General features: G+C 43.6%; 1 protein-coding gene across 1 annotated transcript in view; it reads right to left on the reverse strand.

Annotated features, from left to right (window-relative positions):
- The window catches only part of LOC135253906 (cadherin-18-like), a 203,012-nt gene extending 196,673 nt beyond the window's left edge, over window positions 1–6,339 (reverse strand). The window contains exon 1 of the mRNA XM_064333747.1: window positions 6,202–6,339. The gene's annotated coding sequence lies outside the window, so the exon portion shown is untranslated. The remainder of the gene's footprint in view (window positions 1–6,201) is intronic.
- Window positions 6,340–24,020: the final 17,681 nt, after the last annotated feature.

A 24,020-nucleotide genomic window follows, 5' to 3' on the forward strand; every position in this document is an offset into this window, starting at 1 on the left:
CATATCCGCCATCCTTTCCGAGGATTGATTTTTACGTCTGCTTTGTAAAAATTCACTGCATGCATTATGCTGTTATATGCTGTATGTTGTGGCTGGTATTGACTTGCTGGAAGAAATTTTTTTTTTTTTTTTTTTTCTGGACCAAAATAGAAATCCAGTGGCCCTCGTGTTGTGATGGGGACACTGTGCTGTAGGAGGCCATTTGGATGAAATGGTTCTGACCAGGTTCATCAAGGTTCTGACACACTGTGGACATTAAAGAATCCATGGCCATCTTATAACATCCTCTAAATCTGATTGATAAAAAGCACCCTTCAGTCAATGCTGGCATTGTTGAATTGGTTCAAGTCTATGATTAGCAAAGTTCTCCTTGCACAACAATCTGATTTAGTCTCTCTCCACCCGGGGGACGTCAAACACGAATGTGAAAAATTATGAATATTCATGTCAGCCATTTTGTCTCCGTTCACAATGCATAATTAAAGTAGCAAAGCGCTAAAGAGGATATTGCACTTCAGGAGCTGAAGGAAGCCCTGTTCTGTCCTTATTGTTGCTCAAACATTACAAAGAAAAGACTAAAGTAATTACTGTGCAATATCCCCTATTCTGGGATGATTATTTTATCTTTTGTTTTTGTTTTTTGTTTGTTTTTTCTTTTTGTTTTTTAACAGTGTAAATTATTTATGGACCCTCAATGACTTTTTCCAGAGAGTGAGAGTCTGAGAGAGAGAGAGAGAGAGAGAGAGAGAGAGATGTTCTCCAAACTTGGGTTAATTGCCCCAGTGAAAGATTCTGCCTCTACTCAGCATCTATTTCCTGTCTCACCCTCACTTTTCATTTACCCAAAATAAAGACCGGGTCAGTTCTGAATGTACATGCCAAGAAACGAAAAAACAAACAAACTTGTGAATAAATAAATATACCAGAATGTCCCAGAATACACCTATTTGCTTTCAGAAGCAAAACTTATGTTGCAGTGTACTGGCCCTGCATCGAAGTACAGTTCAGGTGCTAAAGTTCAGCGTTCTTGTACTGCACGTAAACAGCAGGAAGCGATGCAGTAAACAATATGTCCAGCCACATGGGAAATAAACAGCATTATAGTCGCGACGTATACTGGCCACCACGAGCCCTCGTTTTTACACAAGCGCACCCTGTAGAGACAGTCATCTTCCGGAGGTCAGCGGAACTTTGAAAACAGCGTAAACAGAACCGAGTTCAGCAGAGGGCGAAGAAAGGCAGTGTAGAAAACGAGGGCAGATGCTCAAATTTGGCAGGCCGATGGGGGTGGGAGGCTTTTGGGGAGAGCATGCACAGTTCTCCAGTCAGTGGAAGACTAGCTGTCCCACGCCTCTCCTCTTTTGTCTCCACACTGTGCACGTCTCAGGAATCTCTCTCTCTTTTTGTAAAGGTTTAACATTTATTCCAGACGGGCGAGGTTTTTTTTTTTACAAAAGTGCCAGTGAGGTGACTTCAAAAACGGGGCAGTGGGAGGATTACTCGATATGAGTGTCAGGATCCAAAATGTCCACCTGAACTCGGTTGAAGACCTTCTCATTGAGACATTTCCAGATGCGACACTGTTCCATAACCGACGTGACGACTAAGAAGACTTCCGTCCAGAATTTCAGACGAGTTAACTCTAACACGCGGTTCGCGTGGGGGAGGAGCGTCTCAAATTTAAAGGGGATGGGGTTCTGAATTCATGCGTTGAATGCTTCAGGGTGGAGGACCCGGGGCGCAGGGAGAGCTCCCTGTGATTCCGTGATTTCAAAACCTGGTTCGGGAGACCCAAATTGGGATGGTTCTGATCATGGATCTTCGGTGGAGTGGTACTCCCTGTGATATGAACCTGATGCTCTACTGCAGCCCAACGTTTTTGCGAATAATTTCTGACAGTTGCTGGCTATCAGCTGACTCGCCCTTCTGTTGTCCCAGTGAAGTGATGTTCTGCAGGGCTTCCGGTCCCTCTGATTGGTCTATTGCTTTCAGTGGCATCACCCAGAAAAAGATGGCTTCATGACAGTGGTGTTGTCCTCGTCCCATTGCGCAAGAGCTACACCTCTGGTCGACTGAGGTTTTGCATTTGCCAGCATTTCTACCCTTAAGAAAATTTGTTGCACATTAAAAGAGGCCAAATATCATATAGAAATAAATAATGAACATAAAACACGTGCAAAACTCAGCTTTTAGAAGTTACAGCATAAACAGTGCGGAGAAAAAAAAGAAAAAAAAGAAGATCATGGTACGACATATTCAGTGCTGTTTTTAATAATTCATAGTCCCAACAGACATTGCTTAAAAATAAATCACAAAAAAAATGAATGAATAAATAAATATACAAGTAATTCACACGAGGTGCAGTTTGACATTTTTGGGCCTGAATGAGTTATGATGTTCTTTTCCTTTTAACCCCTGGCATTGGGTGTCTGTCGCCTGTTGGCATTGGGAACATCCCCGTTGTGCTGCACAGATTATAGGGGAAAGGTGAAGGTGAGATGGCCACTACAGTGAGAGGACGGGTCTCGGGATGTGGTCATGCATTCCAAGATATGAAAAAAATAAATAAATGAAGGTTAAGAAATGCTTAAAAACACACAAAGCTGAGTGAGAATGTTTGTCACATCAATATAAACAGCTCGGTTTTCTTCTGGACACTTGTCCTGTGGCAGATAATGTGTGTGTGTGTGTGTGTGTGTGTGTGTTTTCTGATTATGCTGACATTGCTGATTTGGGATTGGTCAAAAACCAGCATGTGCTTTCCTGCAGACAGATTACAATCGACAAGACATCATTATCATCATCATCATCATCATTCAAAGTGACTGAAACCCTCCCTCCCTGGGTGAAGAGCCAATCATGCGTCCTCCAGCAGGCCTGCTAGCCCGGTCTGGATTGGATAGCGGGTTCTGTCGGACACGTCCCTGCGCTTACGACAGTGCCTTCACGGGGTGACCCACCCAGCAATCCCCCACCGGGGACATTTCGATTTGGAAACGAGGGACGTCAGATATTCCTAGCGGAGCAGGGGTACACGTCACCCCCCCTTTTGTGTTCCCGTATCGCCGAATTCCGCCACGCCACCCCCTGCTTAAAGCAAAGTGATATTTAGCGTTGCGTTTCTGTGATTGGATTCCTGCAGGCACATCCTCGGTTAGTTACTTCCACATGAGGCCCGGCCCTGGTACTGCGCCCTAAATCAATATCCAATTTAGGGGTTTGTGACTGGTGTAGGCGCGGGGAACACTTATCGCCAGGAAGCAGAGGGCTCCCGAACGCAGCTACGGGTCCCATTATACATGAGTAAACGTTGAATATGAAGGAGAGCCACTCGTACCTTTCCAAATCTGCAGCAGAGATATTTTATTTAAAGATGAAGGCAACGTTAGATTCAGACAGATTGCGCGTGCCACAGTTCTTTTTGAAGTCATTAAAACTCCCATGTAAAATTCAAAACCTGTACATGCATTTTTTATAATCTTCGGCAAAGAGCATTAATGAACAGACGTCATGCCAGGCTTCTGAACTGTGTTCTGGAAGGTTCTCTGAGCGTTCAACACAGAGAGGCTTTCTCATGTGATGTATGGAGACTGTGATTATACGATTTGCACGTGGTTACGCATTTCTTCCGATACTCTGGTCGGGCTAGGATGGCGGGATTCAGGAAGATTTGGCTTCCAGTGTAACCCCGGGCACCGAGAACACCTTTGGACGGTTGGAAAAGCCTTTGCGTGTGGAGGACAGCACCCCCTATAGGTCAAACTTTCATACGGACAAACTCTCAGCTGCACTCAGTATGCATAAATTCATAAAAACCCCAGCAGCTGACCAGAGAAGGACTATGATATTCCTAAACACCCTCCCTCAGCACCACCCCCCCCCCCCGCCCCCCTTGCAAAATGCCTTTACAGCAGGATTTACAATTACATCTTTCTTTCGCTGTCTGTCCCCCTCTCCATCCTTCATTCACCCTCTCTCTCTCTCTTTCTCTCGCTTTCTCTCGCTCTCACTCACACACATTGGCTCAAAGGAATCTCCTTTATGTCAGATGTTTCTATACAGGTTTGAATGGCATTGACGGCAGCCAAAGCCCACTGCGTCCCCATTGCGCAGGCTTTCAGCGGATGCTCTTTTCCATAGTGACCTACACCACTTACATTATTTGCATGCCATCCATTTATAGAGCTGGATACCGAACATACTGAATCGCCTCTGTTTAAGTGCAGGTTACACGGTACATATGCAATAGCAGTACCGTACCTGTGAATCAAACATACAACCTCCGAGTTAATAGACCAGATCCCATTGAGGTGAATACGGCTGTGTGTGTGTGTGCGTGTGTGTGAGTCTGTGTGTGTGTACGTGCGGGAGTTTGTGAAGCTGAACACGTAGCTAATTACTTTCTTAGTATCTTGGATGGAGAGTCAATCACGTCAATATGACCCAGAGCACAATTTTTATACCAGGCCATGACTTCAGACTAATGCAAAAGCAAAAGGATAATATTGAAAATGATATACAGCACATTAGCTTTTTTTCCTCATATATTGTGCATGCCTTGAGTTATTGACAAAACATAGACAAATAATAGTCCACACATTTCCGTAACGACATTCCAGGATGTTCCAGGATGCGCCTTGTGATAGAGGTAATCCGGCTAAAGCTGCCACCTGGGGCATTATTTAGCATGCAGGAAGCGTTAACACACAACAGCTCTGCAACGTGTGACCTAATGTGTGTCAAACTCCACCGTTCACCTTAGCGACGTAGCGCAGAGGTACGGCAGCTGTCCTGTTAAAAATTCATAAACACGTTTTTTTTTTGCACTTCTGGATCGCGCTCACGACGCGCGGACGAAAATCAAAAGGGTTTCGTTCGCGGGCGCAACGTTTACCCCGCGCGCAGACGAAAAGGGTGCCCGTGTGTCTTACTGTACGTCTGCTGCATTACTGATGCCAGTCAGGCATCAGAACGGCTGTGTGCTGTGTGATCTCCGCTCCCACACACCCCCCCACCGCCCCACCCACACACGTACAGAACAGAGGCGACAGAACAGCTGCAGTAGATCTGGCCGAACTCCGCCGTTCGAGGCGGTGGCTAATACATGTCACACCCCACCCCCCAACCCCCCCCCCCCCGTTCGCTGAATTGGGCCCCGAACACATCACCATGCGTAAACTTAGCCAGAATTCCACCACAGAAATCAGGGACATCATTGGTGCAGACTGCAGTGGCAATGAGGTGGGGGCGGTTTACAAGGGAAGTTATCTGTCCCTTCCACGGCTGAAAAGAACTGATGCGTTGCTCCTGACAAGACAGTCCTTATCCCACAATGCAGTGAGGAAATAAGACATTGTATCCATTCACTCTCACATTCACAAAGAGATCGGATCGGGCTCTTCACTTTCATGCACACACACACACATACACACACACACACGGACGCGCACACACACACACACAAACATTCACATACATATCTGCACAAGCATACACAAGCACACACATCTGCACAGCCCACACGGATGCACACGCACACAAGCATACACGTACACATCAGCACAAGCATGCACACACACACACACACACACACTTACACACACAAACGCACGCACACTGTGGCAAGCTCTCTCACGGGACGGTCGAGCGGACCCTGCCTCGTCTCTTGACCTGTCAGCTTTGCCGTGAGCTGCGCGGGCTAACAGCCGTGACTAACCGCACGTGCTCTGCCAGAACGCGCAGACGCCCACCGCGGTCAAAGCTCGCCGGCGATAAGAGCCGCAACTTCACCGCCTGCCCCCTCCGTCTTCCCACAGTGCTTTGCCCCGACAGGAAAACCCACATATTTTACATCACACCAGGCATCTCAGTGCGGCATGAGTCACTCGCAGCCTAACATTATTTAATCTTACCCCACCCCGCACCCCCCACCCCCTTCACCCCACGTCTTAGTAAGCCACTTTAATTCTACAACGGTGTGCAAAACCACTGCACCACCCGGTAAAATAAAAATAATAATAATGATAATAATAATAATAATAATAATAATTAAGAAATAAATTTTATAAAAGAATAAAACAACAATAATTGTTTAAATAATACATGAAGCAACACGTGTTTTTATTACCTTTTTAAATTAATAATGCAAATAAAATGTACGGAACAGCAGGATGGGGAATAATAACGTACTTTGCGTCTTACCTGCACTTTTTATTGAAGCTGAGAGCTGTCGGTCATGTGCCTTAAGAGAGGAAGAGGAAAAGGAAGAGCGCACGCAGCACTGGAAAGGACGAGCAGACGGGTGCGGAAAGAGAAATTCCAGATCCTCCGTCACTCCTGAGAGACCAACCGCGCCCCCCTCCCTCTCCCTCCACCAACCCCAAACCTCCACGGACCCCCCACCCCGGACGAGTATTAGCAAATATTTCACACACAAAAAAAAAAAAAGAAAGAGAGGAGGAAAAAAGAAGAAGAAGAGAGTGTCGCTCACAGACGGTCTGCAGATCACAGAATGATCACGGAGGAGTCTCGCACGCGCTCAGTACGGAGGAGGCTGGGAGCGGCGGCGAAAACGTGCGCCCGTGCTGCCCAAACCGCCGTTTTCTCTCATCACGCATCTCTCTCTCTCTCTCTCTCTCTCTGCTGTCTCTCGCTCCCTCTCTCTCCCTCTCCTCTCTCTCTCCCGCTCTCTCGCTCTCTCATCGCTGTGAGCACAAACCCATTCCCCCCTCTCTGTATAATCAATCTAGCCTGACGGAAGCTAACAGACCTCTATTTAACCAGCCAATCAATAGCTAGGATTCCGCAGCCAGCTTCCCCAAGGCATTTCTCCAGAAGTGATACAAACAATAAGAGTTTTGCCAGTATTTGGACTCTCTTTTTATTAAATTATCTACTCCTGAGACATGCCTCTCTGTTTGGGGAAGGGGGGGGGGGGGCACAAAATCAATGAGAACAGTTTCTGTTGTTCCTGCGCAGAACAGTGGTATGGATGTGAATCAGTCCTGTATTGAGGACTTTTCTACAATGTCTTCCTCCTACATCGATGGCTGAAGATACTTGATAATTGACCAGGGAATTAACTATGAGATGAGGCACATACGGACCTACCCTGGGTCCGATTTGCTGCTGATTTTCAAACACAAAACCAGCGGTTGCAATTCCTATCTTGCATTTACTAAATGGCTGCAAAATCTTGTAAAATAAACGGTCAAAATTGCTTTCAGGATATGATTTGTGGCGTTTGTATTACTCTACAGGTTAGCTTTCCTTTTCATACTAAATTGGTATGAGCAATTGAGTCTCCAATTAGCCTTCCTGCATGTCTTTGGACTGGGAGGACACCGGAGTACCTGGCAGACATGGGGAGAACATGCAAACTATGTATATGTACATGTAAATTTCATATGTATAAGTACATATGCATTATATACCTACATGAATATATCATGTAGGTTCTATGTGGTGAATGCAGTAAGACAGGGTGCGAATACTCTAGATTTGGTCATCAGAGTGCACAATATAATTTACTGAAGCTTTCCTCAAATGCAACTCTGTTCTATGCATGTGGATGTCAAGACGTCCGGGAAAGCAGGTAGTAATTTCCAGTGTCTCGACACTACTCTCGCTCATGCTCTGTGAAAGGCATTAAGTTAAGTTATCTCCGCTGAACCTGGCAGTGACTGGCAGGAGAAGATGGAGAGGACAAAGCGAAGCAGAATGAGACGGCAAGAGTGCCTTTTGTCTAAGAATCACCCTCTTTCCCAAACAGCAAAACTGTGAAGTGATTCAGCCAGGTTGTGCCCAGTCTATCTCCCGTCTGGAGCGGATGAAAGAGGAACCTGGACTCGCACCCAAAAATCTAATCCTCTGCCCGCTGTGGTGATGTTGCTCTCAACTTTACATATCTTCACCACAGGATATTTCAGAGTGGCCAACAGTTCCAGGAATTTCACAAACCTTGTTTAGGTAGTTTTGGTTTGCTTGCAGTTTGAGGCGCTGGGCACTTTTTTCCCCATCAATTTGCATATATATTTGTATACTAATCACTAATCATTTACTTTCAGATATTATGCTGTTCTGAGTTTGAACAGTTGTCTTGTTCTGGGTATGGATTCAGTACGGTTTCCAGCTCACCTTAAGTGACCTTCTCCTGTCAAAAGGCTATTCATTCCATTCTTAAGACATGTTGAAGGGACTGTTCCACAGGAGTTCATGTTGTTCTATAGGAGTTCATGTTTTATTTATTTTTATTTTTTTTTCCTCGGTTGTACACTGCCTAACATCAGGTCACGTTTACTTTACGTAATCTACTGTATGCTTTTCGGGGGTGTGGGTGCGTTCGGGGGCGGGGGGGGGGGTCTTTGTGAGGTGTGCTAGGGGTTATAATGTGCCACTGTCTGATGACGCCCCCCTCCCCTCCCCCCAGACACTCCTGCCTGTATGTTAGCTGGCTCGGGCTTTTCTGCATGTGCAGGCTAGCTAAAGGAGATTCTCAGGAAACAGCAGAAGAGTAGCATAAAACTGCTATAATAATAACAAACAAGGTAAAATAAATGAATAAATCTGTCAGACTACAAGTAGACCGTGGAGTGGACCGTGGATCTCTGAGACAGTGACAGGAAGGAGAAGAAAAAGAGTACATAATAAAAAAATAAATAATCAGAGTTTGGTCAGAGTTAAGTTGTGCTGCTCAGCCTGACAGCTATGCCTGTACCGAAGCAGAAGAAGAAGAAGAAGAAGAGCAGCTGGACAGCTGATGTGTCAGACTTGTCCAGAAGATGGGTGCTTCACTCCTCCTTTCATTTGGACTCTCCTCTTCTTCTCCTCCTCACCTTGGGGTCAGCAAGCAGCTGGTGGCATCGAATCCTTGTATCAACTGTGAGACCTCAACCACTGCATTTCTTTCCAAGTATGCGGGTTTTTATTTATATATTTAGGATCAAGTTAAGAATTAGGAATTTTTTTTAACAAACATTTTAATGAACATTTAATGGCACTGTTATCTTCTGTGTGCTTTGTCGTTCACCATGCTATTATTTGGCGAAGGTAAACACATAAACAGTGAACCCAGCTGCCAAGCCAAATATGAGGACACAGATCACCTACTGACTGTGTGCTTTCTCTGGGGAAATAACAAGGCAAACTGTAGACCTAAAATGGCACGTGGCACAGCATGGAACGAGAGACGACACATTACACATTACAGTACATTACATTACATTACAGGCATTTAGCCGATGCTTTTATCCAGAGCGACTTACACAACTTCAGCTTTTTTATTTATTTATACGTAGTATGCATTTATACAGCTGCATATATACTGCATATACTCACTGAACACTTTGTCAGGAGCACGCACGCCGCTCAGGACAAGCTGAGAAGCTGGCTTTGCCGGCAGAACATCCCCCACCGTCGTGCTGGACCGTACACCCCAGCGTTGGCGGTAGTGTGGCGGACTCTCAGTCAGAGGAGTCATTCTCCCCACTGGAGGCACACTGTGTCCTAGGCACGGTCAGGCTTTTTATTTGGACACTTAAAAATCTCAACCCCCCCCCGACTAAACCACCCCCCCGGTTCCACGATCTCCCCGCCAGTGTCACCCAGACCCAGTACACCTATGACAGGAACTGCAGTGATTTCCGCCACTACTGATTCCTGCCACTTTCAACACAGCCCTGCTTCACACGGGCAGCATCTGTTTATGCCAATGACAGATTACACAGCTGCAACTCAGACTTGGCAGAATTTTTCAATTATATAAAATATTTGGTTAAAAATTGTTATTTTTTTATTGAATATCCCTTACAGTGTAGTTTTCAGCATAGTAGAATACAAGGTTAGTAAGATAAAGACCAGAGACCAGAAAATGATTAATCGGGTCTTAGGAGGTTATAATAAAGACAGAATATTAGATATCTGTAAAAAATATATAAATTCTAATAATAGTAAAAACATTTTTTTTTAAATCTAATTGGGAAATATCTCGCATGCGTGTGCATTCATTATTACAGTCGTGTGAGGGATTAGCAGGGCAGTGGGTCTGACCCTGGCCTCATGTGCTTGGACGTGTGGGAGATCACTGCCCAAGGCTGCCTGCCTTCACAGAACAGAGATATAAACCCGGTGCCAATCACCAGCGTTACCAGGGCGACGGCGATCACAGCACAAAAGACTGTTTTTTTTTTTTTTTTTAACTGTCGGGGGAATGGAGCTTCGCCGATGGGCACAGATGCGCGTGATTGGCTGGGAACAGCGGTGTTAAATGCCTGTGGGACATTGCCGGTTTAGCGAAAGATACCGTGCGCGCCCGTCTGTGTTTCAGGGTTCAGTTGAGGTAAAGCAGAGGAAATGCGAGCGTGTTAGAATTAAAAAAAGGTTTTTTTTTTTGGCTTACAGGCAGGTTCAATTTGCAACTGTCAGGCGAATTCAGCTCGCCGTTCGATGGAAGTCACGCAACGTCTTCGCCACTCGGATTTCAGTACTGGGTCCCTGGGCACTGACAGACATGACAGAACTCTTGCTCTCCCGTCTAAGAATGACATACTTTACCTCCAAAGATTTTTTTTTTCCTGCTTAAAAATGTGAAGTACACTTCCTTCTTTGCGAGTGAATGAACATTTATTTAAATAATAATAATAATAATAACAATAAATAAAACAGATTGCACCACGTCTTTGCAGTCTGATGCTGAACAGTTGAGAACATATGCATCTACACCAAATGATTCTCTAGAACAAACAAGGAATGCACTTTCATCCAAAGGAAATGATCCTAATTATGCCAAAGAAATGTAAGTGATAGTACATTTTAAAAATGACGGAACAAATAGGTGAATAAATAGCATATTTCCTTGTGTTGGGCTGAGCCGTTCATTTCCCACATTGACCACATTAACAAATAATAATTAGGTTTTCTCATTAGTGTGAAGTACAGTGCATTGGACAGTTCTCGAAAGCGTCTTGTGTCTTTGGGCGATGCGGTGGGTGTGTGTACACATCACAAAGTGGGAAAGCCGTCTCCCAGATTTGGGAATCACCAGGTCTGCCTCACGAGTCACCATCTTACGCCCTCGGCCCACACAAGGGGTATCGCGGCTGAGGCATGCGTCCTCCTCCGATCCGTTCACCCACAGACAGAGGTCCACAGGGCAGGCCATCAACTGATCCTGAATCAGAATTAATTAACCAAAATAAATCTTCAAAAAACTGAACAGATGGATGGATATTTTTTCTCTCAGTTAAAAAAAATAAAATGTTTTATTTAACCTTCAGGACGTCGGCTGTCGTCGGGGAGTCATTAGGCAGGGTTCCTCCCTCTCCCCGGTGTTTTGGCCGGGGCAGGGGCAGGGGCAGGCGGGCAGCCTTCAGCGCCCTCAAAGGTGAAATATCCGTGCTTCTGTGGCCGGGTTCGGCGCCCGCGGCGTCTCCCAGACGATGGTAATGAGTTTCAGCGCGGCGCGGTGTCGCATCCGCGCTTGTTTTCCCATCAACCCCTTGGGTTTTGGGGTCGGGTGACCTTGCGGTTAAAGCGCTGACAGGGTAAAAAAGGGGGGACTGAATTCAGACCCGGGGGGGCATTCTTAAATGACTCTAAAAATGGCACCTCTGGATGGTGCGCTCTGCTTGGTCATCAGAACCGCAGGGAAGCTTACGGGGTTACGGCGACTGATGGGGATCCTGTGCAGGTGGTGTGACTGTCTCCCTGCTGCACAGCCAGGAGGGGAATCAGGAGCCCTCTCAGTCTCGCAAGGCTCTCTTGAGCCTTGCGTGTGTGTGTGTGTGCGTGTGTGGTGTGTGTGTGTGTGTGTGCGTGTGGGTGTGTGTGTGTGGGTGTGCGTGTGTGTGTGCGTGCGTGTGTGGGTATGTGGGTATGTGTGTGTGTGTGTGTGGGTGTATCTGTGTGGGTATGTGTGTGTGTGTGTGTGTGTGTGTGTGCGTGCGTGTGTGTGTGTGTGTGTGGGTATGTGTGTGTGTGTGCGTGCGTGTGTGTGTGGGTATGTGTGTGTGTGTGTGTGTGTGTGTGTGGTGTATCTGTGTGGGTGTGTGTGTGTGTTGTGAGTGCGTAGTGGTGTGTGGTGTATGCGTGTGGGGTTGTGTGTGTGTGTGTGTGGGGGTGTGTGTGGTATGTGTGTGTGTTGGTGTGTGTGTGTGTGTGTGGTGTGGTATGTGTGTGTGTGTGTGTGTGTGGTGTGTGTGGGTTGTGTGTGTGTGTGTGTGTTGCGTCATGTGCTGTGCATGTTTGTGTGCATCTGTGTGGGTGTGTGTGTGTGTGAGTGCGTATGTGTGTGTGTGTGTGTGTGTGTATGCGTGTGTGTGTGCGTACGTACGTGTGTGCTCATCCGTGTGCACCTGCGTGTGTGTGTGTGTGTGTGTGTGTGTGCTTGTCTGTGTGTGACTGAAGACATTCAGGACAGTGAGAGTGTGAATTAAACTCCCACTCACTGCCCTCCAGATCCCCATTCATTATTCTTCCATCATGAATTACTCTTTACCTGATCTCAACTTGTGTGACCTGTGGAAGAGGAAGTAGAACAAGACAAATAATTCAACAAGAAGAAAGAGAACACTCTGCTTCTACATCTTAATCTTCTTTTGGTTAATGTTTGCTGGTTATCAGGATAGGACTGCAAAAACCTTGTAAGTTCACATTGCTCTAGTTGCTGGATCGTCCAATCAAGAACACTGTATGAAGCCCAACTAACAAAAATATCGTTAAAATTATCTTAGTCTTTAGCTTATTTAACTCATTTGTACTTGACAGTGCATTAGCTGCATGTGTACTATGTGTACTATGTGTACTCTGTAACAGAGTTACTGATGTAGACTGCACTGTTATACACTGTAACAGTGTCACTGCTATAGACTGTACTGTTCTACCATGAAACTGTGTTGCTGCTACAGACTGCACTGTTCTACACTGTAACTGTGCGACTGCAGTCTGCCCTGTCGGTTATAGACTGTACTGTTCTCCACTGCAACTGTGTTACTGCTACAAACTGCACTGTTCTACACTGTAACTGTGTACTGCAGTTACCCTTCGTTATAGACTACGTTCTCTGTAAGTGTGTTACTGGAACTCTGTTTCATGTACTGTGTTACTGCTATAGACTGTACAGCTAGAATAAAGTGGATACTGTAGCTGTTCCAGCAGAACTAATCCTTGAACCACGCTTTTCATAAGCGTATAAGTGTAACTTGATATATAAGCCATAAAATGTTCATTTCGCGTATTTGTCTTGACCGAGGCTACTCAACTGCATTCCTTCCTGCCGTAGATCTCCTTAAGCCACTCACGGACGGAAAGCCACGCTGGGGAATGAGCAGTTCTATCAGGGCAGACATTAGACTCAGGTGGCTAAGTGCCAGACTGAAGAAGAGCTACAAAGATGTGGCCATGTAGGACCAAGGGGTTGAGTGTCCCTGATCCGGGCAGTTAAGAATGAAACATTTTCCTTTGTGACCCCCGCTTTGATCTTCTCCCCATCTTTACGTCACGCGGAGGAAATAAATAAGTTCAGCGAAGGCAGACTCGGAACACGGGTCTTAGACGATGAAAAAAAATGGGTGGACACAACCTGACAAGAGAGCATTTTCTCGCGCTCTGGTGCCATTGATATTTACAGAGAGGATTGGCCTGTCGCAGATTTACCAGGCAGAAATTAATTGAAAATGACATCTGGGGGAAAAAATAAATAATAAGAAGAACAACAACAAACCTTGTCTTCGATAAGATTACGGCCTTTGTGCCAAAGGATGGTTTTAATATATTTCTATAAGCAAACAAACAGGGTGAGAAAAAAAATAAAAGTTTTAATACAAATAAACCTTTTTTTGTCTTTTGTCTTAATGGTGGCTGACAGAATAATGTGTAATTACTGCTCGATTAACATAAATGTTACATGTTACATTGAGGTATTTAGCTAATGCTCTCATCAATAGTAACTTAGCATAAGCAGATGACCGACGTTTTTGACAACAAAGAGCTGGTATCAAGTCTTAATAGTCGCAAGCGATAGTAGGCACTAATACATCTTTATTAGAAGCAATACAAACATAAAACTACAACACAAACCCAAACACCATAGCAGGTTAACGTTTACATCATCATTTTCCTTTTGATAAACTGACCACTGCTGGTTTCATCGCTCTCTTTTTTGCCTGATCTGATGGAGGTATATTATGCAGTAAACTTCATGAAACTGTCTCATCTGGACTTCTGGGGATTGCTGTATATTCGCATTCTGTCATCACCTAAACTTGCAAACGGAGACGCAAAATGACAGGAGGTATGCCAGATGCATCCGATGATCAGAGTCGACGGATCAATCCTGTCCAAACTGACTTTTTTTTCACTTGGATATACAGTATCTGGCCACATCTTTTTTTTCTGATGAAATCTGTGAGAGATAAATATGTCCCATGTCAGACTTCTGTCAGCCTCTTTTCATGCAGCCTTTCGCACTTCTTAGTAGTTTTCAGTTTCTGAACTTTATATTTGCAGAAGATTGATGTGTTACTGTCCAGAGTGCTGTACAATATGTTTTCATTTTTGACTATGTAACTTATTTATTTATTTTGCCAACACTGCAAATAACTAATTTTCGAACACTGCAGATTTATATTACAAAGTACATTTCCTATTATTCAAATCAATTCAGTGGTGTTTAAATCAACTCTAACAAAATCAACTGTGTTCATATGAGCCCAATGGGGACATTATGCGCTCTCTCAGAGAGAAAAGTACTCTTCCGGTGTTTATTTCCTATGGAACATTCTGCAGGGTACACTTTCGGTTCCCATATAATTGTAAACTTTTTTTTTTATTTTTTAAAGTAAATAAATCACTACCAATGTTTTCTTTCTTATTAGTCTGACGCTGAGTTCATGCACATCATCCAAATAAAATGAATTGTGTCGAGTAATAGTCCATCCATTCAGGGAGGATGTGTTCGTGCAGATAGCAACATGTTTGTTTTTTTTTTTTTGTTGTGTCAGACACGGCCGTCCATTAAACACCGCCTGTGCTTTGATGTCGTGAATCGTGATTCGTTTCAGCACTTTCTTCCTAATCTTATATTACAAATATAAGCTGACGGGCGAGTAAAGAGTGCTCCTTCCATTCCACCCTTAGATCGAGAGAATGAGTGTAGCACAGTGGGTAAGGAGTAAGGGGGCGGCAGTGTAGCACAGTGGGTAAGGAACTGGGCTTGTAACCGAGAGGTCGCTGGTTCGATTCCCGGGTAGGACACTGCCGTTGTGCCCTTGAGCGAGGTACTTGACCGAAATTGCTTCAGTATATATCCAGCTGTATAAATGGATACAATGTAAAATGCTATGTAAAAAAAAAATGCTAATGTAAGTCGCTCTGGATAAGAGCGTCTGCTAAATGCTTATAATGTAATGTAATGTAATGTCGTGTCACGTAAAAAATAAAACTGGGAACGGTTTTGGCTGCCGTTGCCTCGCGGCGCTGGAGCGTAGCTGTGTGGCTTAGCGTAGCGTAGCTGTGTGGCTTAGCGTAGCGTCGCGGTTTGGAGCTTCGGAAGCTTCAGACCAGAAGGCCAGGGATTAGAATTCTGGTGGATCCACAGCGTTCTCATCCCAGAGAGAGGTACGGTACTCCCCCTCAGCCACTTGGGTAAATGTGTAGCTGCATCCAAGGATTATATGCACGGTCTAAGCTGAGCTGCAAAACCAAACATGCGATTGATGGAGTGGGGTACTCCACTTGGGGGTTTTATTCCATATCTATAACACACTTAATTCTCTTTCTGGTTCCAGTTGGCCAGCATTGTGCTCATTTCAAAGAAAGCACCCAGAACATCTGTTGGCAGTTTGGTTTTGGTGTGCTACTCTTTAATGTGGGTGGGGGAGAGTTGGGTGGTATGGGTATGTGTGTGGGTGTGTGGTGTATGTGTGTGTGTGTGTGTGTGGAAAGGGGAGGGTGGGGGGCGGGATTGAGTTGTCCCGGTGAAAAATATCACTCTCGCCCCCCTCTTAATACCCAGCATCTATTCATCTATTTCCTGTATCACCCTTACTTTTAATTTACCAAAATAATGAACGGCTTAATTCATTAATTAATTAATACTTTTGTTACATTATACTCCATTATATTACATGGACAACGTGTCCTTACACCAATAAGCAACCAAATACATGTAATGTCTTTGCCCTTGTCAAGTTGCTGAGAAACTATCTAGCATACCGCTCTTTCTCTCTCTCTCTCTCTCTCTCTTCTCTATCTATCTCTCTCTCTCTTTCTCGCTCTACCCCTCTCTCTCTTTCTCTCTCTGTGAGTGAAAGTGTGCATGTGAAATTCATTCTGAAGGGCAGCTTACTCCTGGCACAGAGTGGTAACTGGCATTTAATATGGGGCCAGTCTTCACATTATACAGCGCTGGGCAGTGTGCAAACACCCAGCCGTAATGATGTTTTCTCTCTCGCCGTCGTGTCTCCTGTCAGATTAATGCACAAGCGGCGCATGAATATCACGGCATTCTTTTTTTACCTGGCTGCCAGCCCAGCCACCTAGCTGCACCTGTTTAAAGCTGCAGCACATGGAAGAATCCGGAAGCCTAGCTTTGTCCGGGGCTTCAGAGATTCCCCCACAGGGAAAGATCCAGCGCGAGGCTCCCTTTACAAATTCAGAAATGATTGATTTACTGGTAACTTTATGCCCAGAGAGTGTTCCAGTGTTGGGTCATCTGGTAACACACAACACGCACACACACACACACACACACACACACTCTCTCTGTCTCTCATTCTCTCTCTCTCTCACACACACACACACACACACAAACCCCCTCTCTCTCTCTCTCTCTCTCTCTTTCACATACACACACACACTCTGTCTTTCTCTCTCTCTCTCTCACACACACACACACACACACTCTCTCTCTTCCCCTCTCTCTCTCTCTCTCTCACACACACACACACACACTCTCTCTGTCTCTCATTCTCTCTCTCTCACACGCACACACACACAAACACACTCTCTCTCTCTCTCTCTCTCTCTCTCGCACACACACATACTCTCTCTCTTCCCCTCTCACTCTCTCTCTCTCTCTCTCTCTTTCACATACACACACACACACTCTGTCTTTCTCTCTCTCTCTCTCTCTCTCACACACACACACACACACACTCTCTCTCTTCCCCTCTCTCTCTCTCTCTCTTACACACACACACATACACACACATGTTCATGTTGACACACATAAAGACACATATAAGTAATCCATGCAGGATGTAGCGTAGCCTTCACAAGAACAGAACCAGCAGAACAGAACCATTAGATATTTTCTCTCACCAGTGCACTGGCGTCCGGAAAAATGATAATGATGACATCAGCCTTTATAAAGAATTGCATTTGCTTCGGAAATATCTCAAAACACGGTAATATTGAACAAGGGTGTTTTACCTTGCGTCAAAATAATGTGAAAATTATGGTAGTGGGGTATCATCCTGTTTTTTTTTTAGCTTAGCCCGAAGGTTAAAAACAAAGAAAGTGAGCACATTTGGAGAAAAAATAATGAATGCAATGCTGAGAAAAAGAAAATGAATAACTTCAAACACAAAAGCAAAAGCTTACGTTCTAAAGCACAGCTGAGGGTGAATTGTGAGCTGGTGTTAAAGTAACAAAGGGTTTTATTTCTATTTTTTCCCCTTGTTTTCTTATTCAGTCTTTGATTTAAGATCTTGCCGCTCACCTCGCTCAATTGCACATTTCCTTTATGCAAAGAGACGTTCTCTCTGGACCCTCAGTAAAGCTTGGGTTAGGGTTAGCGGACGTGCCCAGGGGGTCCAAGTTTACTTCCCTATTTCCTCAAAGATTGTGATGATTCAAGCAAGCAATTCAGTGCCTGTAGGAGTGTTGGGGGGCGAGGTTTAAAGGCTTACAACGCCAGATAATACCTGATTGGGTCAAAGCATGAAATGCAATGCATAAATAGGTACATAGTTTCAGAATAAAATGCAAGACTATTTGTTTCCCACTCAATTACTTTCCCTTTTTTTTTTACACAGGCACACAGACAGTCAAACACACACACCTCTCTATCCCTCTCTCTCTCTCTCTCCCCTCCTCTCTCTCTCTCTCTCTCTCCCTCTGTCTCCCCTCCTCTCTCTCTCTCTCGCTTTCACTCTCCTTGCTTCCCACGTACCTTGTTTTGCGTTGGCTGAGTCATGTTGCTGGGGCCGGGGGGGGGGGGGGGAGTATCGCGCCCCACAATAAACACATCAGCACTCCAGCGGCACTTCATCACGGCATTGGCTTGAGAGGCAGCTCCAATACGCTGAGACGGAGGAGAGGGCAGGATTAATTGAGAGAAGGTGATTTGTCAGCCTAGCAGGAGCACAAATGAAGACGAACAAGCCATTCTGCCTGTAGATCACTAACAGCCGAGGATGGGGGCACAGGTTACGGGCTGCGAGCGGGTTTGTTTTCAAATGGGGGTTGGGGGGGGGGGTTGGAGGGAGAAAGGGACAAATGATGAAGTAATTAAATGGCATACTGTTCTAAAGGCTGGCATTGTTCAGGAAGGCTAACAGGTAATTTAAGTGTTGATACATGAAGTCTATGGAGACAAAGATTAATTGGAGGCCAGGAAGTTATCAGTATTACGGTCCAGGTTTCCTGCAACCTGTTGTGGTTTGTGGCTGGGGAAACTAATTTATTTATTTATTTTTTTTATTTAAATGAGGTCAATCGAATGTTAACTGCACTGCTTGATGCGGTTCTTCCCACCTTCCTCTGTAGTGTGCTGCCTCCAGTTACCTAGGTGGGCTACACACTAACCACTGCATTTCCTATAATTTCATGCAGACACATTGAGCTTTGCTTGGAGTAAATAGTGAGAATGGTGTTGGCTGTTAATATAGGCTCCATTTACATAATATGTCTGCGAGTGACGTGCCAAGTTCATAAACCACTGAGCCAGACTGAGCCAATTTCAGACAGCATCCTCTGTAAAGATGCAAGGAATGCTCAAAGCTCTACAGCAAGGGAAACTTCCTTTGTCGTACCTCAGGAATATGGCTAATGAACGTTTTAAGAAACTCAGAGGGAACAGAGCTTGGAGGTAAGACAAAATAAATGACTCCAATAGTGTAACTAAAGTAGAGTTGGATCCATAAACTTTCAACCTTGAGCTAAAATCTGGATTAAATGCAAAAGGGGGGGGGGGGGGGTATTAAACCAAAAAGCAAACATGAAACAAACAAACAAACAAAATAATAAATAATATTGCGTAAATGCCATGCTCCATTGATGTGCATGCATGTAATATTTGATAGCGAATACAGGTCGATATTTTGTCAGAAATCAAGTCTTAATTAAGATAGTAGAACACGTAAGACTTCAAGTAGACACATTTTCAACACTATAATTCCAATGAGCCGCTGTGGTAATTAAAGTGTAATTGTTATGCATTTAAATCTCGTTAGAAAGTAATTAGTGTGGTTATTAGCCTTGCAGTCACATTGGTTATGTGAATACCCATTCCCTGCTAAATTAGACCAAAGAATTCTGAACCCCAACTTAATACGGTCATGCATTAGCATTAAAGTGGTATGCCACTTTCAATTCACTTTTTGCTTTAACAATTTCATATTCAGCCCATTCATTACAGGTGGTCATTCACTTTACTTTTTGATATTTATTTATAAATTGCTCTTTAAAATAATGATATTTGTTTGCTTATGTTTCCATAGCTCAGAATAGGAAATACACAGAAAAAGTTTTTAGAAGATATGTTAAATTTCTGTGAAATTTGGGATGTGTCAGTCATGAGCAGTAGTTTCCCCATATCAACATGTGTGTTTCCAGAAACTTCCACACACTCCCGGGCCACGTTTGTTTGTGATCAGGGATTTCTGGACTTGGATATTCCGGATTAATTTCACAGCGTGTCCGGAGATGGCCATGTCTGATAATTTATCCCAACTGTCTGGACAAGAACACAAAAATATGTCTGTTTCACACACAAAACTGCTGCAAACAGCAGAGAATATGGCAGTTTTTTTTGACTCGCGTATGTCAGTAAGTGCGTCTTTTCGTGCAGTTCCGACCTGTAGAGACACCGGATGACCATACGAAAAGAAATTTCTGGAAAAGTGTACTTTCAACCTCAGACAACTCCACCGATAGCCTATAAAACAGTCACCCAACGATAATAAAACATCGTCCTGCTCACAGAGAAAACAGAGGGGGTCCACTAATCACAGGATATCACTCAATAAATCAATTCTCTCACCACCACTGCAAAAAAAAAAAAATATATATATATATATTACATCTATGCAATGTCATTATTATTATTTTTTGAACAGTTGTGTTTTTTTACCATTTTCCATTTATTGTTTTAGTTCTGCTACATTCATCATTTATCCTGCGTCTGTTTTTTTTTTTTTTATTTATTTGTTTTTTTTTTTAATTCTTCTTTGTACTCTCAGGATACTGTAAGCTTTCATCTTGAAATATAAGACTTACAAATGTGTACTCTGACAAGTTCACCTTGAGATTAACTTCAGCCCGGCTTGAATTTAAATGACGGGCTGCATTTTAAAACTCTGTCTGGGGACACTCGCTATAGGAAAACACCATTGCTCACGGAACTGAAGGCTGCAAAATGTCTAATGAATTATGCAATGCGCACCATTGCCTAACTTGAAATGATTGTTTTCTGAGTCGTAAAGTCTAAAACTGACTTACTTTTACGCGTTTGAGGTCCTTTATTTGCCTGTTAAATTTCTCACTGTGGGAATGGCCTACTTTTTTCAGACGTTCCCCTGAAAGGGATTTAAAATTCACAGTGCTGTGAACGGTACATCTTTATTCTCATATTTCCTTATTTTACTACACAGTGCACGTTTATCAGAAAGAGAATCGACTGAATTGAACATACCGATGAAAATATGTATTTTGCGATGGTGATGTGTAAGTGTAATTACATTGACCATTTGTAGTTTTCAATAGTTAATATTGCATGCCTGCATGCCCTGTGATACATTGGCGGCCTGTCCAGGGTGTATTCCTGCCTCACGTCCAATGCATGCTGGGATAGGCTCCAGCACCCCCCTGTAATCCTACTCAGGATAAGCGGGTATAGATAATGGATGGATGGATGAATGGATGGAATACTGCATGCCATGGTTTGCATGCCTTTTGAATGATTCAATGATGAGTTTATTAAAATTCATACCTATTAATGTTGCGTAAGTGGATGGTGGTTACATAATTACAAAGGCACACAAAAAAAAAAAATTGAAAAGAACCATATTTTCCCAAATGATATGTTTGTCTGGACACAGAAAATAGTCTGTGTGCAATTAGCTCCAATAGAGTATATCTGTAGTAGAGCACAGTGTGTGTTCAATGATAGATACACACTTATAAACTGTGTAAAATTATGTCAGAGTTGATTAATATTGAGAATCCTGCTGTGTATGTAAGTAAGTATGTATGTATGTAAGTGACTGTAAAGAGACTTGTGATAATGTGAAAATGATTAATTTCTGAACTTACAATGGGATTTACTACTGGGTGGTCTGTGTGAAGTTGTGCAGGGAGACACACTATGCAGTTTCAGCCATTGTCAAATTTATCTCCTCAGATGTGCTCTTTTGCTGTGGGTGACTTGTTGCACGCTGAAATAAGACCAAGTTGTGTAGGGGAAAATATCTCTAAGAATTATAGAATAGCGAGGATAGATAACTAAAACATGTCCATCTTAACGATCCACACATGTAGGCTCCAAGGAATCATGTGACCATTATTTTCCTGCTGTGATCATGTGATTGTGACACGAGTATGGTCTGTTGATTCAAAATAGCCGTATTGACTCTGGAAGTGATGAAACTTACTAAATATGGTAAAGGCTGTTGTTTATTATTTAATAGCAGTGAGTTATAGCAACTACGGTGTAGCAGGCAGTGCCAACTTTTTGACAGAGAAGCAGTGCAGGCTCAATTTTTCCTTTGTATGAAGTTAGCAAGTTTTTCTGCAAAAATACTGCTACTAGTGACAAGAAGCCACAGTTCACAAGCGTGTGTGTTTCTAGGAATAGATTTTTGGATGCTTAGATGCTTGGACTTTAGGTTTGTTTTTAAATAATTCATTAAATTTATAATCCATTCATCAAAATTTTAATCATCATCGTCATAATCATCATCAATATCCCCATCATCACATCATCATTGCACAGACAAGCATGCAATTTGATGCTTAACATAAGCATCTGTAAGTGGTAGATAGATGTGAGAAATCAATGATCAGTTGATTAGTCAGAGTGTATAGGGGGCTGGGTGTGGATGCATAAGTCAACATTATAGTCTTAGGGAAATTCCCGCCTCTACAGAGTGATGGGTGGGGGTGAAATCTCAGTAAAAATAAAAGGGGGTGGGGGGAGGGGGCAGAAGGATTGAACTTTATGAGCTGAGGGGAGTCAAAAAGGGCCACCCTGTCTTCCAGGGGATGCAGTTACCTAGCAACCTGAAAACCATCTCTACATCGATAAGCGGGAAAGAGGTGCTATGATTAAAACTGGGAGTGGGCATTTTATTTATTTATTTATTTACTGCGTTGTTATTCCTAAGATGAGCCTTGTGATAACAATACTTGGACTACAATAAAATATCTGGTGAAGTCCCGGAGACCATTATCCTGTCATTTACCTGTACACACTCTTATATTTGTGTGATTTGCAGTCTTGGGCACTGACATAATGCATAAAGCTACAAAAGTATCAGGTCCGAAAGGCTACTACATAGTGTTTAGTTTCTCTATGGAGTTTAATTTGAACTACTGATGGAAAGTCAATGAAAAAAAAATGCAATTATGTGAATATGAAAATGAGTTGCATATTGTACAAAATAAATAAATAAAGAAAGAAAGAAATAAATAAATAAAAATAGCAGCAGAAGCCTCGCTGCCTCATTCTAAAATTCAAAATGGCAGTAATAAGCCAAGGACACCGTGTGTATTTGCCTGGTGGTTTTTGCTCCATGTGTCAGATCCAGCAGCTCTCATCCGCCGTTATGGAGAGAACTGACATTATAATAAATTAAACTGTCTTCATGACCTTGTCTTTGAATTATCATGTCGGGTACCCACTCTCACTAAAGCTGTCAAACAGCTCTTCATTACAAATTAAATATAATAATCGTTATGCATCATGATTATGAGTATTGCGTGATTTCCGAGTCAACTCAACGCAAGCCCAAGCCGAGAAGTCTGTCTCCACAACTTATCATTAGAGATAATTGTGGCAACAGAGCCTCGTCACGTCTCTGACAGATGTTAAACAAATTGAAGTTCCGATAAGTGCAGGGGTCAAAATACAGACAGCTGCAATTATCTGAACTAAACTCTAAACTCTGACAGTGCTGTTCTCTCTTTTATTCAGTTATGAATGAAGTAATAAGCTGGAGGACATATTTATCTTTCCTCGTGCTCCATGCTTTGCATTGCATTGCTGTTTGGGCGGCATGGTGGAGCACCGGTTTGCACTGTTGGTTCGTGAGAAGGAGGTTCTGAGTTTGAGTTTCGGTTCGCTCAATTCTCTCCGAGTGGAGTTTGCATGTTCATCCCATATCGGCTTGGGTTTCCTTTAGATACTCCAGTTTCCTCCCATACCAGAACACACGCATGTCAGGTTACTGTAGGTGCACTCCTATACCAAAACACACGCACACGTCAGGTTAGATGCGCTCCCCCCATACCAAAACACACGCATGTCAGGTTAGGTACACTTGACCAAGGCCCTAGCCTTAGAGCTGGAGTTGGTCCCCGGGCACTGCGCTGTGGCTGGCCACTGCTAGTATGGGTTAAATGCAGAGGACAAATTACCCCACGGGGTGTATAATGTCCTGCATATCTTAAGATATTTATTTTTGGATAAAAGACCTATTTTTTTTTTTTTCAGGGCTGGTATTACATTTCTTGGTTTGTCCTCATCATAGGAATTTGTGAGCTAACTGCGTCTGAACTACAGTTTAGACATCGCAGGCTTGACT

Source organism: Anguilla rostrata, chromosome 4, assembly GCF_018555375.3.
Source record: "Anguilla rostrata isolate EN2019 chromosome 4, ASM1855537v3, whole genome shotgun sequence".
NCBI classification, from domain to species: Eukaryota; Metazoa; Chordata; class Actinopteri; order Anguilliformes; family Anguillidae; genus Anguilla; species Anguilla rostrata.